This window comes from Pyrus communis, chromosome 4, assembly GCF_963583255.1.
Source record: "Pyrus communis chromosome 4, drPyrComm1.1, whole genome shotgun sequence".
Lineage (NCBI taxonomy): Eukaryota > Viridiplantae > Streptophyta > Magnoliopsida > Rosales > Rosaceae > Pyrus > Pyrus communis.
Window position 1 is genome coordinate 8,510,538 of NC_084806.1, and position 5,012 is coordinate 8,515,549.

The window sequence follows — 5,012 nt, forward strand, 5'->3', positions numbered from 1 at the left end:
CCGCTGCGTGGGTCGGGACCCAAACTCCATCATGTATCGGAGGCTCACCCCCGTCTACTTCATGCAGCCCCATCTCTGTACCTCGTCAATCAAGCTCTTTGAGAACGACTTGCACCCCTTCTTAACCGCCATGGTTCCGTCGCCGAGCCCAGAAGTGCGTACGACTTTGCAGACGCACAACCACCCGCATGCAACCCTGTGTTCCCACTTTCACAATGCGACATTGACATAGAAGATTTCACACGCAGCCAAAAGCGAAGCCCCGTAAATTTTGTCGTGAATTACAAGGAGCTCAGTCCACACATAGGGAATTTATAAAGACGATAAGTTGGGTGTCTTGAGATTTTTGGAACCCTAGGGTTAGAATTTAACCAAAGGGATCGATTCCCCCATCGAGGGCAGAAATTTTTTTTTTTTTTTTTCGTTTCGAGGGCCTAGTTTTTTGGGTATCTACGGGTGGTGGTACGGCTGTGAGCCTGTGAGGGCCAGCAGGAATTTGGACTGGCATGTGGGTTTTTTGACACGTGGAATCAAGCCTTTGTCCCCACTCCGTGGCGGTGGGTATGCTAGAGAAATTTTTCATTGTGATTGAAACACAAGTGGTACATCACGTGTTTCTATATAGATGATGAGAAAATTTTATTTTTTAAATTATTAATTTTTTAACACATATCCTACTATTTATATAATAACACGTGATACCACTTCGTGTACCGATGTTTGGACCCAGATTTACACCATCGGCCCGTGCAATCGAGGCCGTTGATTGAGCATAGTTCTAGATCGACGGATGGAAAGGTGAAGATAATATTATGGTTTTATCATAATAATTATCTTTTAGTAAAGAATTGTTTTTATATAAGATAAATGGGATGCAAACTATATCTCAAGCTTTGAGACTCTTATCTGGTTAAGCAACAATTTGCGTGCAAATTAAATGTTGGTCAAATAAAGACTATGAATAGATATAGATGAGATTGAATGGGTGATTGACTGATGCCGTGAAAGAATTGGATGCCATGTGTTTGATGGAAGATGGTCTTTAAAGTATCAGATAATAAGGCATGCATGATGGGATTATATTCCATTTTATTATGCATGCATGGGATAAAGGCTATTGATGGAGTTTTGGTGATGAGGTAAGGAGCCTAGGTGGGCTAGGCTTCTGATGTGATGTGATAAACCTAGGATTTGATGGTGATGGAGTTATGATAAGAAGCCTAGGTAGGCTAGGTCTTTGGTCATGATGGGATAAACCTAGATGGGTTTTTATTTGAAAAGTCAACCACAAGGATCATATTTCATTCTGCAAGTTAGAATTGCAGTCGGACTCCACAATTATCTAGCCGTGTCAAGCAAATATCAACCTTATAAATACAAGGCACTGTGCAACGTAAAGGCTCATCCAATTCAAGACACAACTGCCATGCGCAAACCTCTCAAACATCTTGAGATTTTTTATTTTCTTTTTCCGCCAACACATCTTCAGTTTGGATAAACAGCACTGTTGCCGAAGAATCAGCTGACTGAGGAACACCTTCAGTTTGGATAAACAGCACTGCGTCGAGGCCAACTGGTTACCTATCCAAGTCTCGGTCAAGAAGGGTTTTCTAATCCTTATTGGCAGAGGTCATCTTATTAGCCTTCTCGGCGAAGTAAGGTGTTACGAGTTACTACATTCAACGCATTAAACACCGAGTGATTTTATGATTGGATACTCATAAGTGAGTTTTAGAGTTAGGCATTCTGACGGCCGAACTACATTTACTATTAAGACATACATCTCCTTTGAGTACTTGTGTCCATATAATCTGGTATCGATTCGACGTGTTTATACTCTTACGAATATAATCACTGTGACCGAATCCGGCGCCAACGATTCATGAACTTCGCAGAACTAGCAGCCTTGTCTTCAAGCTCGAGACCCAAAGGCCGAGACTTGTTCCTTCCTCGGTCGTAATCGCAAGATCAAGAAGTCAACAACGCGCTCAACGCAACATCAACAAATTTTACTCCTCGGCCGAGCTCGGCTGACGAGTTGGCATGCCCCGCATCAACTGAATGACATAGTTAGCTCATTAGTTACTCGATCTGCGCGCCATATAGGCTTTGTAATTTTTAGGGTCAACATTTTGGCATACCCAGTGGGACCCAGTGCTAAAACTACGAAGTTCATATGATATATCAAGATGTCAATCCTGCTCCATTTAGCCAATTGCACGAGCTTCTTGTGCAATTGAAAAAAAAAAACAATGAGGATGGTACAAAACGCCTTAAGGAGAATAAAAAGTCATCTAGGTTTATCCTATCATGACCAAAGACCTAGCCTACCTAGGCTTCTTATCATAACTCCATTACCATCAAATCCTAGGCTTATCACTTTACATCAGAAGCCTAGCCCACCTAGGCTTTTTACCTCATCACCAAAACTTCGTCAGTAGCCTTTATCCCATGTATGCATAATAAAATGGAATATAATCCCATCATGCATGCCTTATTATCTGATACTTTAAAGACCATCTTCCATTAAACACATGGCATCCAATTCTTGCACGGCATCATTCAATCACCCATTCAATCTCATCTGTATCTCCTCATAATCTTTATCTGACCAACACTTAATTTGCACGCAAATTGTTGCTTAACCAGATAAGAGTCTCAAAGCTTGAGATATAGTTTGCATCCCATTTATCTTATATGAAAACAATTCTTTGATTACGACATTCGGCGCATTGAACGCTGAGTGATTTTATGATTGGATACTCACAAGTGAGTTTCAGAGCTCGGCATTTTGACGGCCGAACTACATTTACCATCAATACATACATCTCCTTTGAGTACTTGTGTCCATATAATCTAGTGTTGATTCGACGTGCTTACACTCTTACAAATATAATCACTGTGACCGAATCCGACGCCAACGATTCGTGAACTTCGCAGAACTAACGGCCTTGTCTTCAGGCTTGAGAACCCGAAGGCCAAGACTTGTTCCTTCCTCGACCGCAATCGCAAGATCAAGAAGTCAGCAACGCGCTCAACGCAACATCAACAAATTTTACTCCTCGGTCGACGAGTTGGCACGCCCCGCATCAACGGAAGGACGTAGTTAGCTCATTAGTTACTCGGCCATAGGCTTTGTAATTTTTAGGGTCAACAACCGATCACACTGAAAAATCTCTCAGTATGTTGTCCCCAATTCTATATCTTCTTCGAGTCTTTTTTCTTGTCTTGTGAAGTTTAGTTGTGCTACTTTTTTTCTATTATAAACGATATTACCATTGTAAGTTACATTAATAGAATGGACGGTTTAAATTTGGAAAGCAATAAGTTGAAGGTTCTAACCACCAAATCAATACACCACTTACAAGTTAAGTATATTTATTAAATTTTTTTCCTCCAGTTTAGCTCGAAGATTCTCCTCATGTTATGCATCTTCCTATAAAACTTTAAAGTATCAGTGAAAGCTATAGTATTCCTTTCATATAAAGAATAAGATGATAAAAACGGATATGTTATATTTCTATGAAATATTAAAAGAAAATTTCATGAGTACGTCAAGAAATTGCTCATATTACATCTGAAGTTTCGGTGTTTCATCATTTGGGTTTGCGATAAATTCCTTCATGGGACTTTTTTTGGAAAGGACTTCATACTCTATTTATTTTAACTGTTAAATCTTTATTTAAAAATATAAATGTTAAAATACACAAACACTCTCCGGCACCCAAATATTTTTGAGCCATTCATTGGGGCTGAATGGATTGGGTGGAAAAAGTACAGGGCTGTGAGTGGGTCTGCGGGTGGGGGGGTGGGGGAGGTGGTCCAATGGTCTTCTTATATTTGTACCAGGGGCCCGGGTGGGGGGGATAGGTGGTCCAATGGTCCTCTTATATTTGTACCAGGGGCCACGGCTCACTCAAACAAGTAGGGGAGTTATTCAACTTTAAAAGAGAAATGTGAAGAGAATTCTCTTAAAATGAAATTTTTTGGATTCTCTGTCATTTCACAGTTTAATGTTAATTTTCGTGTCAATATTATAAGATATTATGCAAAAAACATGAAATGGTAGAAAGTTTATAAAAAGTCCTTTTTTTTTTTTTAAGTCTCTTTAACATTCCTCGTGAATAGGATTCTCTGCTTATACTTTTGGTGGAGTTTGGTTTCTCGTCAGATCCTCTTTGTGAGGATTCCCGAGGATCCTTGAATCGTGTCCGTTTATTATACATCATCCGATCAGAAATGATTTTAAATATTTTTATTTAAAAATAAACATAAACAATATTTGATAAAAACAGACCGCACGATGTACGATGAATGAACAAGATTCAGTGATCCCCAGGATTCTCACCAAAAAGATCTGGAGAGGATTCTGTTGGCTTTTGGTGTTGATTTTATGCTTATATCGTACAAATTTTGATGGTTATTTGCTTAGATACCACCCTTTAACGTAGAATATCCTTCTACAAAAGTAAAAGAATAAAGAAGTTAAATCAAATTAGCAAATGATATCAACTGATTTAAGCAATCGTCCACTTGTTGCATAAGAACAAAAACACCAGATCAGTTTGTCGAATGTTTGGATTTGAGAACAACCTCCTCGTATCAAATTAGTATTTAATTAATGAAATAATTAAGTTTAACCCAATAGTATGTGTATAATCCTAAATCCTTGCGTGCGAGTTGGGATTACAATTAGTTCCTTGATCATGGTGTTAAGTGGTTGTAAACTTTCTACTAATACAAAATATCATATTCTTAGAGACCCACAAAGAGCTAATGATATTAATATCTTATGTTTTAGTCGCTATTGTGGAGATTTGAGCTCCCATTCAATTTTGTTTACAGGTGATGAACCGGCAAAGGCACAATGGAGAGGCAATATACGTAGGACCCAAAAACTTTTAAATTTTTGCTTTTATTCCATTGATTTGGTTTCATACGTAAAATTGTTTACATTTTTTTTTTGGTAAGATGTGATTTAGAATAGAAGACTAAATTGATCAAAAGATGAT